Source organism: Copadichromis virginalis, linkage group LG8, assembly GCF_057382275.1.
Source record: "Copadichromis virginalis isolate Kocher_CV1m ecotype Utaka linkage group LG8, C_Virginalis_male_GT1.1, whole genome shotgun sequence".
In the NCBI taxonomy this organism is placed as follows: domain Eukaryota; kingdom Metazoa; phylum Chordata; class Actinopteri; order Cichliformes; family Cichlidae; genus Copadichromis; species Copadichromis virginalis.
In genome coordinates this window covers 7,721,715-7,734,608 of record NC_140625.1, presented here as the reverse complement: position 1 = coordinate 7,734,608, position 12,894 = coordinate 7,721,715, and the positions used below count along the sequence as shown (strand labels likewise).

General features: G+C 44.8%; 1 protein-coding gene and 1 long non-coding RNA gene across 3 annotated transcripts in view; one reads left to right on the top strand and one right to left on the bottom strand.

The window, feature by feature from the left end:
• The window catches only part of LOC146702624 (arf-GAP with dual PH domain-containing protein 1-like), a 59,029-nt gene that overhangs the window by 41,466 nt on the left and 4,669 nt on the right, over window positions 1-12,894 (bottom strand). The window lies entirely within an intron of this gene.
• LOC146702626 (uncharacterized) lies at window positions 4,977-12,739 on the top strand. Its single transcript, XR_014921866.1, has 4 exons — window positions 4,977-5,520; window positions 5,695-5,781; window positions 6,239-6,385; window positions 12,347-12,739. It is a non-coding gene; the product is annotated as an uncharacterized LOC146702626 (long non-coding RNA).

The following is a 12,894-nucleotide window of genomic DNA, read 5'->3' as shown; positions in this document are numbered from 1 at the left end:
GAGAGGAAATGGCGTGTCACAAATCTAGAGGATCATCATTTAGCCTGGAGAAATAGTTTGCTGCTTTATAAGAAAGCCCTCCGCAAAGCCAGAACATCTTACTATTCATCACTGATTGAAGAAAATAAGAACAACCCTAGGTTTCTCTTCAGCACTGTAGCCAGGCTGACAAAAAGTCAGAGCTCTTTTGAGCCAACCATCCCTTTAACGTTAACTAGTAATGACTTCATGAACTTCTTCACAAATAAAATTTTTATCATTAGAGAAAAAATTACCAATAATCATCCCACAGATGTAATATTATCTACAGCTACTCTTAGTACCATTGATATTAAGTTAGACTCTTTTTCTCCAATTGATCTTTCTGAGTTAACTTCAATAATTACTTCCTCCAAACCATCAACGTGTCTTTTAGACCCCATTCCTACAAAACTGCTCAAAGAAGTCCTGCCATTAATTAATTCTTCGATCTTAAATATGATCAACCTATCTCTAATAATCGGCTATGTACCACAGGCCTTCAAGCTGGCTGTAGTTAAACCTTTACTCAAAAAGCCATCTCTAGACCCAGCAGTCTTAGCTAATTATAGGCCAATCTCCAACCTTCCTTTCATATCAAAAATCCTTGAAAGAGTAGTTGTCAAACAGCTAACAGATCATCTGCAGAGGAATGGTTTATTTGAAGAGTTTCAGTCAGGTTTCAGAGCTCAGCACAGCACAGAAACAGCTTTAGTGAAGGTTACAAATGATCTTCTTATGGCCTCTGACAGTGGACTCATCTCTGTGCTTGTCCTGCTAGACCTCAGTGCAGCGTTCGATACTGTTGATCATAATATCCTATTAGAGCGATTAGAACATGCTGTAGGTATTACAAGTACCGCGCTGCAGTGGTTTGTATCATATCTATCTAATAGACTCCAATTTGTGCATGTAAATGGAGAGTCCTCTTCACACACTGAGGTTAATTATGGAGTTCCACAGGGTTCAGTGCTAGGACCAATTCTGTTTACATTATACATGCTTCCCTTAGGCAGTATCATTAGAAGACATAGCATACATTTTCACTGCTATGCAGATGACACCCAGCTCTATCTGTCCATGAAGCCAGATAACACACACCAATTAGTTAAACTGCAGGAATGTCTTAAAGACATAAAGACCTGGATGGCCGCTAACTTTCTGCTTCTTAATTCAGATAAAACTGAGGTTATTGTACTCGGCCCTGAAAATCTTAGAAATATGGTATCTAATCAGATTCTTACTCTGGATGGCATTACCTTGGCCTCCAGTAACGCGGTGAGGAACCTTGGAGTCATTTTTGACCAGGACATGTCCTTCAACGCACATATTAAACAAATATGTAAGACTGCTTTCTTCCATTTGCGCAACATCTCTAAAATTAGAAATATCCTGTCTCAGAGTGACGCTGAAAAACTAGTTCATGCATTTATTACTTCCAGGCTGGACTACTGTAATTCATTATTATCAGGATGTCCAAAAAACTCACTGAAAAGCCTTCAGCTAATCCAAAATGCTGCAGCAAGAGTCCTGACAGGGACTAGAAAGAGAGAGCATATTTCTCCTGTTTTGGCTTCCCTTCATTGGCTTCCTGTTAAATCCAGAATTGAATTCAAAATCCTGCTCCTCACATACAAGGTCTTAAATAATCAGGCCCCATCTTATCTTAATGACCTTGTAGTACCATATCACCCTATTAGAGCACTCCGCTCTCGCTCTGCAGGCCTACTTGTTGTTCCTAGAGTATTTAAAAGTAGAATGGGAGGGAGAGCCTTCAGTTTTCAGGCCCCTCTTCTGTGGAACCAGCTTCCAGTTTGGATTCGGGAGACAGACACTATCTCTACTTTTAAGATTAGGCTTAAAACTTTCCTTTTTTCTAAAGCATATAGTTAGGGCTGGACCAGGTGACCCTGAATCCTCCCTTTGTTATGCTGCAATAGATGTAGGCTGCCGGGGGATTCCCATGATGCATTGAGTTTTTCCTTTCCAGTCACCTTTCTCACTCACTATGTATTAATAGACCTCTCTGCATTGAATCATATCTGTTATTAACCTCTGTCTCTCTTCCACAGCATGTCTTTATCCTGTCTTCCTTCTCTCACCCCAACCGGTCGCAGCAGATGGCCGCCCCTCCCTGAGCCTGGTTCTGCCGGAGGTTTCTTCCTGTTAAAAGGGAGTTTTTCCTTCCCACTGTCGCCAAAGTGCTTGCTCATAGGGGGTCATATGATTGTTGGGTTTTTCTCTGTATCTATGAAGCGCCTTGAGGCGACTTTTGTTGTGATTTGGCGCTATATAAATAAAATTGAATTGAATTGAATTGAATTGAGCATAAAGGAGGCACCTGAGCCACTGTTGTTTTTATGTGTAACACCTAAGTAAGTTTAGGCACCTTGGTACCCATAGCAACATAATTTGTTCCCATTTCTTTAGCTAAACCTTGCTTAGCAATGATCTGAAGCAGATGAATGGTGGTTCAACGGTGGCTGTGAATGTTATTAATTTGGACCCAGAACTGACTAATAACGTGAATCTATTGTGAACAACTTTTAAAATGAGACGCTCAAAGTCACTGCATCGCATCAAAAGATCATAAAAGTGCTCTGAAAAATGGGTTTTCCTGACACAAGTTTTAGTTTTTTTTTTTTGGGGGGGGGGGGGGGGGGGAGGGTCAAAGCTGTACCATTCACAAAAAGTGTAAAAAGTGTCCATATTGTATCAAATGTAAGTGTGGGCAGCCTAGTGTTATTCATCAGTAGAAGAATACATCAGTGCATAGTTGGCTTGAATTTAGCTTTTGATAGTAAATGCACTGAGAAAGAACAGCCATGAGCATCACAAATCAGAGCTAAATATCTACACACTCCACGGTGAGTTTGTGAGTTTGTTGTTGCTCAGCAGCTTTCTTCCCTCTCAAGCTGACAGCAGTGTTGTTTTTGGCAGCTGTGATGACATACGTGGGATGATGGTTGAGGAACAAACTTTACTGCTGCGCGTGTTGTATGGCATTATATATGACACTTCTGCTTTTGTCAACTTTGGGCACATTTCACAATCCCCATTTTCCACGACACGCAAGCGTTTTACTGTCAAACAAGTCGCATGCTTTGAGCGCAGTGCATAATTACAAACAGGGCTTTTCCCCCAGTTTTGTCTTTTATTTGGTCTTGAGTGACAGAACAAAACAAGGAAAATATAGCTTAGAGACTGTAAAGTGCAGCTGCTGTGATGAGTTACTTAAATCGCCTGTCATAAATTACGCTTAAATAGACATGAAAATAAAAATACGAATTAAAAGTGCTAAGTAGATAGATATATACATGATATATACATGAGTGCAGGTGGTGATCAGTGCCAAACATGGAATGATGCAGTGAACACAGCGTAGGGTCATGTGTTAGTGGTGGGAACAGTCATACGGTTATTGTTCATGAGTCCAACAGCAGAGGGGAAGAAACTGTTCTTATGGCGAGAGGTTCTGGTGCGAATGGACCGGAGCCTCCTGCCTGAGGGGAGCAGGTCAAACAGACTGTGTCCAGGGTGAGAAGGGTCAGCTGAGATCCGAGCTGCATGCCCCAGTGTCCTGGAGGCGTACAGGTCCTGCAGAGATGGGAGTCTGCAGCCAATCACCTTCTGATATGCCACGTTGATAAACTGTGTATTCTATTGATAACACACTCTCTAATCACACAAAGCTGCAGAAACTGGACAAAGACATGAAGTGCTGAGTTTGAGTCCAAACTCAGCAATAATCGGGAATATTTTTCACCACCTGTTTATCCATCACGGTGCAGAAGAGGGTGCAGTAGAAATACCTCATTGAGATGTTGCTGTTAAATAGGCTACTTAAGAACTTTGATTTCTACAGGAGCAGTATTGAACAGCTCTGTTGTTTTTTCTTTTAGCCCTCAAGGCTCTTCTTCCATCTGTTCATGCTGAATCGTATTTTTTTTTAACAATGTGGGCAGGACCGCTTGAGAGCTAGATTCGTGCCATTCATTCAGTAATATTATTGATCTATGGGTTGTCATCTCATACTCTAGTAGGGGTCTATTTTTAGCCCAGCAGCATGCTACAAAGTGACTTTAATATTTATCGAACAGAGGAAAGTAGGTTGTGTTTTTGCTGGATCAACAGGCCGTATTTACCTAGATGACATGTAGAACTATTGCTACATTATGTTTGGCTTTGAAAATGTAGCCTGAGGTGAAAAACTACAATATGTTAACAGCTTGAAAAAACAATCTGAAGTGCATGGTACCAACCATAACCATTCATTGCTGGCAAAAACTAACTGAAAAGCTTGAATTTGCAGCTATCATAATGAGCAAAATACACTTCTTTCATTACTACTCTTCTCTCAGCAGACAAACAATGTGTCTCTGTAATGATTGTTACCATTTTCTGAATTGTGAATCAACACATACAAACATACACAAACACAGACTGTCGGTAATGTAAAACACAATCGCATTTTTTAAAATGACATTCAAATGATCAAACACGTTGAAAGTGTTTGGATGGATTTTAATTTATGAATGTGATGCTGTTAATTTGTATTCGCCAAGCATGTTTACTTCCTTTAAAAAAAAAAAATCACCCAAGTTGTATTTTTCATTGAACTGCAAAATATACTGAACGTGTTTCTTTTTTGTATTGCTTTTTTAACAACACAACTCACAAAGCATCTTGACACTGCTATGTGTGGACGGGGGCATTTCTTGTTTGTCATGCAGGATTAAAGGAGCCAGGCTTTGTTCACACAGCTAGGATTGTATTTTACACTGACCCTGGGTCAGTATAAGTATCATACAGTTTAAACGAAGCACTGAAACTTGCACATATTTATTATAGATGCACTGAAGCTAATCGAGATATTTGCTGTCAGTCTTTGGCTGCGATTAAACACTTTACTGAAAACTTTATTAACTAGTAACTTCATCAGTCATGACAGAAGCTAATATTTCTGTGCTAATGTGGCAGGATGAATGTTATCCCTCGGTCCAACCCACTTTCAGCCTGGCCCATTAGGGGGCGCTGGTATAAATAGTGGCCATTTGAGTGTCTCTGCATCGCTTGCCTGTGATCTCCTTTTTGGTCACCTGACTTCCTCGGTGTGGTAGAGATCGTTTGTGGGTTACTCCTCTGAAGCCCCCATCGCGGCTGGTCGTAGCTATAGAAGCCTCCTCTGAGCTATTCTGCTTACGTTCTGTGACCCGGCTTATTTGGAAGTGTGGGCCTTAGTTTTGCGCCAAGCTACGTGAACTGAAGTGCTGCTGTTTTGCCTTGCTGTGCTTTTACCGTCTGTTCCCGTTGTGAGAATTCTTCCCTGCTGCTGTCAGCTTTTACAGTGGACGTCGGCGTGGACAACGGCCATATGCATGCCGGTTATCGGAGTCAGCTGGCGTGCATATTGATTGACTGTTAACTTATCGTCGTGTGGACGGCAAGTTGGAGCAGTACGGCGATTCCGTTTGCTCCAGATTTTAGAGTTTTATTCAGATTGTATGTTGTTTTATCGCTTTTTGATTTGTAGTTTGGATTCTCTGTTACACCACTGGTGGGAGGCCCTTTTTCTAGCTGTGGATCACCAGTGTGGTCCTGCAGTTGGGTTATCCCCCGGTGCTACACATTAGTTTGTTGTAATATATTAAAATTTTCTTTGTTTCTTTTATTCAGATGCGGAGTGCCGACGTGGAGGAGACTAGGGTGCCTTGGTGGTGGGATCCCTTGAGTGTACACACCTGCCTTGTCTAGTTTATTAGTGTGAGTGTGTGATAGTGTGTTGCACTTGTGTTCTGGTGTGTTTTCTTTATTTAGTTGTGTGTGGCATCCCTGCCCCTCCACTGGTAAGCCTCAGCTCTGAATACCTTTTTAAGCATATTTGTACTTGAATATTTATGATTGTGCTTTTATATGGTGTTTTAGATAATTATTAATAAATTGTGAATTTGTTGATCATTGAACCTCGTCTCTGGACTGAGTATAGCGAACCTAAGTGCCTTTCTGGTGATTTAGTGTTACTTTCAGTATTCTCTGGGTGAAATTCCCAGGGTGGCGTTGTCTTTTTAAAACTGCAAAGAGTATTTACTTTATATCCCAACCTCGTCTCGCCACAAACTTGGCGTTGTTGTCGACAGGATATACTCTTTAAAACAGAGACGTGTGTTCTTCTTTTTTTGTTTGGTGTAACGTAAATTGTTTTTTATATTATTTTGTACAGAATAAAGGCAAAGCAGCAGCTACTTTGGTGTGGGATTTCACAGCTGTGTTACAGAGATGGAGGAAGAGTTACAGGAACTCAGGGACTTGATCGCGCAGCTGAAAGCAGACAATGAGAGGCTGCGTCAGGAGAGGGCTGTTGGGTCAGGTACTAGTGCTACACCTTCTACTTCAACTGCATCATCTGTTAACCCCCCAACGGCTGGTGTCTCTGTAGCAGAGAGACTAGTTTTTGTGCCCCGTGACAGAAAGTGCCCTATGTTTAGAGGAAAATCAGGTATAGGGTTGAATGAATGGTTGGAGGAAATAGAAGGTTGTGCTAGAGCACGTCATTTGTCTTTGGCTGATAAAGCATTTTTCCTGTTTGACCACCTAGAAGGGGAAGCACGTGAGGAGATCAAATATCGCTCTAGTGCAGAGAGGACTGATCCTGCTAAGATAATCACTATATTGCAAGAACTGTATGGCTGTTCAGACTCCTATGTAGCATTGCAGGAAGCTTTCTTCTCTAGAAAACAGCAGGAAAGTGAGACACTGCAAGAGTTTTCCCTCGCTCTCTTGGGTCTTATGGAAAAAGTTAAATCGAGTGCCCCCAATGGCATGCCCAATGCTGACGTTTTATTAAGAGATCAATTTGTTGAACAGGTCTTAGATAGTACCTTGCGGCGGGAGTTAAAGCAGCTAGTAAGGAGGCAGCCAACACTGACATTGCTGGAGATTAGAGGGGAAGCTATTAGGTGGGAACGTGAAGGGTTGCCTAGTGGCGTTAGGCATAGAAGCAGTTCTGTCCCTTCTGTTTATGGCATTCAGTATGGGGTCCATAGCGGTCCTTCAGGAATAGCCCAGTCTACCCAATTGTCTGAGATGAGCGAGATGAAGGAATTGTTAAAGTGCCAGCAGGAGCAACTTAATCAGCTCACTCAGAGCATTGCTCGATTGCAGGGCCCCCATCGAATGCCTCGCTCAGGACGGGGCGATTCCATTATATGCCGTCGTTGTCAGCAACCTGGACATTTTGCTCGGGAGTGTGATGGGGAACGCGTTCCTCATTCCCGGCCTCCTTCGCAGGCCCCTCTGCATAATCGCAGGCACTCTCCTTTAAATACGGCTTCGGAAAACTAGCACCCTCCGTATTGCCGAGCCACAGTTCGGGTGGGGTGTCTATTGGCTCAAGGGTTGTTTCTAATGGTCCAGAGGCAGTCTCGAAATTAATTTCATCCTGTCCTCATATAGATGTGGACATGGGCGGTATAAAAGTACCTTGTTTGGTTGATACAGGGTCCATGGTCTCTACCATTACTGAAAGTTTTTTCCGCCAGCATTTTGAGTCCTGGGGTCAAGAGCGTCTCCAAGCTTGTCATTGGTTGCAGCTTAAAGCGGCTAATGGGTTGTCCATTCCTTACCTTGGCTATATCGAGCTAAGTGTAGAGCTCTGTGACAAGTTTCTTCCACAGTGTGGCGTGTTGGTCGTTAAAGATCCTCCAGGTGCAGGACCTTCCACGGTTCCGGGTGTATTGGGGATGAATGTCATTCGGAAGTGTTACCACGAGCTTTTTGGGCAACACGGTGAAGCATTGTTTAGTTTGGGCTTTGTCACAGAGGCCCCTAAACCCCTTGTGCAGGCGCTGCAAAAGTGCCATGACGTTAGTATAAGAGCCCCACTGGATTTGTCTGGCCATGTGAGAGTGAGGGGTAAGCGAGCATGTTGCATTCCGGGTGGTGTAATGAAAGTAGTGGCCGCCACCTGTTCTGAGCAATATTCAGGTGCCACTGTGTTATTTGAACCTACTGATGTTAACTTGCCTGCTGGACTTTTAGCGTCCCCTGCATTGGTTCGAGTGGTTAGAGGTACTGCATACATACCAGTTGTTAATGTAGGGACTACGGCGGTCTTGCTTTACCCTAGGACCGTTATAGGGACCCTGGAAGATGTTCATGTGGTCAGTTTGCCCGCTGGTGTGACAGAAGTACTCCCTAACGTAGCCACAATGGCATCTCACACCGCCACTCCTACTGTGCAGGATCAGATGGAAGGGATTGATTTGTCTAAACTGTCAGCAGAGGAACAGGGACAGGTGAGGTCTCTCCTTAAGAAATACAGCTCTGTCTTTTCTGCTCATGACACTGATTTGGGTTGCACTAACTTGATCTCCCATGACATTCCAGTCTTAGACGATATCCCCGTGCGGCAGCGTTATAGGTGCATCCCCCCTTCAGAGTACGAGGTTGTGAAAGAGCATATTAACCAGTTGTTAGGGGCCGAGGTGATTAGAGAGAGTAGCAGCCCCTATGCTTCTCCCATTGTGCTCGTTAAGAAGAAGGATGGCAGCCCGCGCATGTGTGTTGATTATCGGCAACTGAACAACAAGACAAGGAAAGATGCATTCCCCCTGCCGCGCATTGAAGAATCCTTAGATGCGCTGACTGGTGCCCGTTGGTTTTCCACCATGGATTTAGCAAGTGGCCATAATCAGGTCCCAGTTACGGAAGAGGATAGGCCCAAGACTGCCTTCTGTACTCCTTTCGGCCTATTTGAATGGAACCGAATGCCATTTGGGCTCTGTAATGCCCCTAGCACCTTCCAGAGACTAATGCAACGCCTTTTCGGTGATCAACAGTGCCAGTCTCTGCTTCTCTATCTTGATGACATTGTAATCTTTTCATCAACAGTATCGCAACATCTTGAGCGGCTGGATGTGGTGCTAGGTCGGCTTCAGCAGGAAGGTTTAAAAGCCAAGCTTGCCAAATGTGCCTTTTTCCAGCGGGAGGTTCGCTACCTAGGCCATGTCATCTCCGATCAAGGTGTCTCTACGGACCCTAGCAAGGTGGAAGTGGTGGCTAACTGGCAGCCTCCTAAGACTGTTTCGGAACTACGCTCCTTCCTTGGGTTTGCCAGCTATTATCGCCGTTTTGTGGAGGGTTTTGCCAAGTTGGCGGCACCTCTGCATAGACTGGTGGCAGAGTGGGGAGGCAGAAAATCAAAGAAGAGGTCAGAGCATGGTGTCGTGGAGAACTGGACTGTAGAGTGTGCTCAAAGTTTTGAGGCATTAAAAACTAAACTGACAACAGCACCAGTGCTCGCTTATGCAGATTTCTCTTTGCCTTTTATTTTAGAAGTGGATGCCAGCCATGCCGGCCTAGGGGCAGTGCTTTCCCAGGAGCAGGGAGGTAAAGTGAGGCCAATAGCCTATGCCAGTCGGGGTTTGAGGCCCCCTGAGCGCAATATGCTAAATTATAGCTCAATGAAGCTGGAGTTTTTGGCACTTAAGTGGGCCATGACTGAGAAATTTAGAGAGTACTTGTTGGGCCACAAGTGTATTGTTTACACCGACAACAATCCTCTTAGTCACTTGTCTTCTGCTAAACTTGGGGCTACTGAACAGCGCTGGGCAGCTCAGCTCGCTTCGTTTGACTTTGACTTAAAGTACAGGTCAGGAAGGAGTAATAAGAATGCAGACGCTTTCTCGCCAGCATCCACCTGATCCTCAGGAGATTAAAGCCATGGTTCCTGGTACAGCCTTGCCTGGACCTCTTCAACAAGCCTTGCGGCTGGGACCAGCTGAGGTATCACAAGCTGCCATTACAGTTTTGCCCCATCTCACTACTCCTGATCTTCATACCCTCCAACAGGTCGACCCAGTGATAAAAGAGATCTTGGTGTTCTGGAGACGGAAGCAGCGACCCAGCTTTGAGGAGCGGCAGCAGCTTGCTCCACCTGCTCTGGTGCTGCTACGACAATGGGATCGTCTGATTGAAAGGGAAGGAGTTCTGTATCGTCAGGTTCATCGCCCTGATGGTGCCGAGGTGGTACTTCAGCTTTTGCTGCCTAGTGCACTGATTGAGCAGGTGTTGATTCATGTTCATCAGGACCATGGCCATCAAGGTGTGGAAAGGACCCTAGCGCTTCTCCGCTCACGGTGCTACTGGCCCGGTATGTCTGCTGAGGTAGCTCGTTGGTGTCAGAGATGTGAACGTTGCCAAATTGCAAAAGACACCCGACCAGCAGCTCAAAGTTTCATGGGACATTTGTTGGCTTCTCAACCAAATGAAATCTTGGCCATTGATTACACCTTGCTCGAACCTTCCCGGAATGGGCTGGAGAACGTTTTGGTGATGACTGATGTTTTCAGCAGGTATACATTGGCTGTCCCCACTCGTTACCAATGTGCGGCTACAGTGGCCCAGGTTCTCGTGACTGAGTGGTTTTCGAAGTTTGGTGTACCAGCGCGTATCCATTCCGATCAGGGTCGTAACTTTGAAAGCTCCCTGATCCAGCAGCTCTGCAGGTTTTATGGTATCGAGAAGTCCCACACTACTCCTTATCATCCGGCTGGAAATGGTCAGTGTGAACGTTTTAATAGGACTTTGCACAATTTGTTGCGGACCCTGCCAGTATCCAGAAAAAGAGACTGGAATGTATGTTTACCCCAGTTACTCTACTGTTATAATACCACTCCCCATCAGGCTACTGGGGAAACCCCATTCTTATTGATGTTTGGGCAAGAACCCAGGTTGCCAGTGGACTTTCTGTTGGGCAGAGTACCGGACCCCATCAGTGGAGATGTGCACGAGTGGATTCAGGAGCATCAAGCCCGGCTACAGGTTGTACATGAAGGAGCCAAGGAACGATTGCAATTGGCTGCCGACTGCAGAAAGAGGCACCATGATAAAAAGGTGAAAGAGGCACCATTGAACAATGGCCAGTTGGTGTTCCTGCGCGATCTGAGTGGAAGAGGGAGATGTAAAATCCAAGATCGATGGAAACCCGTGGTATATAGAATCCTGAAGGCACCTAAAGGAGGTGGGGCAGTATATACCATTGCACCTGCAGATGATCCCAGCAGTGTGAAGCATGTTCATCGTACCTTGTTGAAGGCTGTGGTAACGGCAGCTACACCATCAGAAGGGCCTGCTTCAAGCAGTAGCTCACATGGCCCAGAAATATCCTCCCCAGAATCAGGACATGACTCATCACGTGACAGTGACCTGTTATTCCTGAGCATAGTAGCTCCTCAAGTAAATGTTTCACCATCTTACAGCCCAGTGGCAGTGATTCCAAGTAGCCCTGAGTTGTTGCTTCCACCAGAAGACCGAACTTCCGATGTTCCAGCCACTTGTACAGTTACTCAGAGTGTAGCACCAGTTCCATCTAGCTCTCTTCCTGCTCCCTCTACGAGTTCTGATACAAGAAATGTGGTGGTGCGAAAAACAACCCGGTCCACAGCTGGCCAGCATTCAAACATCCATCATCTCCCAAGACCAACAGGGGAGGTGGCACAAGGGGCTGCTAACTCTATTTCTGAGCCTAGGGTACATGCTGTCTCTGCATTTTTTAGGCCTTGGGACTAATCTGGGTGTCTTTGTAATTCATCGTCGGGGCGACGATGCAAGAAGGAGGGGTAGAATGTGGCAGGATGAATGTTATCCCTCGGTCCAACCCACTTTCAGCCTGGCCCATTAGGGGGCGCTGGTATAAATAGTGGCCATTTGAGTGTCTCTGCATCGCTTGCCTGTGATCTCCTTTTTGGTCACCTGACTTCCTCGGTGTGGTAGAGATCGTTTGTGGGTTACTCCTCTGAAGCCCTCATCGCGGCTGGTCGTAGCTATAGAAGCCTCCTCTGAGCTATTCTGCTTACGTTCTGTGACCCGGCTTATTTGGAAGTGTGGGCCTTAGTTTTGCGCCAAGCTACGTGAACTGAAGTGCTGCTGTTTTGCCTTGCTGTGCTTTTACCGTCTGTTCCCGTTGTGAGAATTCTTCCCTGCTGCTGTCAGCTTTTACAGTGGACGTCGGCGTGGACAACGGCCATATGCATGCCGGTTATCGGAGTCAGCTGGCGTGCATATTGATTGACTGTTAACTTATCGTCGTGTGGACGGCAAGTTGGAGCAGTACGGCGATTCCGTTTGCTCCAGATTTTAGAGTTTTATTCAGATTGTATGTTGTTTTATCGCTTTTTGATTTGTAGTTTGGATTCTCTGTTACACCACTGGTGGGAGGCCCTTTTTCTAGCTGTGGATCACCAGTGTGGTCCTGCAGTTGGGTTATCCCCCGGTGCTACACATTAGTTTGTTGTAATATATTAAAATTTTCTTTGTTTCTTTTATTCAGATGCGGAGTGCCGACGTGGAGGAGACTAGGGTGCCTTGGTGGTGGGATCCCTTGAGTGTACACACCTGCCTTGTCTAGTTTATTAGTGTGAGTGTGTGATAGTGTGTTGCACTTGTGTTTTGGTGTGTTTTCTTTCTTTAGTTGTGTGTGGCATCCCTGCCCCTCCACTGGTAAGCCTCAGCTCTGAATACCTTTTTAAGCATATTTGTACTTGAATATTTATGATTGTGCTTTTATATGGTGTTTTAGATAATTATTAATAAATTGTGAATTTGTTGATCATTGAACCTCGTCTCTGGACTGAGTATAGCGAACCTAAGTGCCTTTCTGGTGATTTAGTGTTACTTTCAGTATTCTCTGGGTGAAATTCCCAGGGTGGCGTTGTCTTTTTAAAACTGCAGAGTATTTACTTTATATCCCAACCTCGTCTCGCCACACTAACATCGTTTAAACGGTAACAGCTTTACTACAATATAAGCTAACGTTTACACCGTAACTTTAAGCTAGCACCATAAAGACGGTAAAACAGTAATAATATCTACAAATGC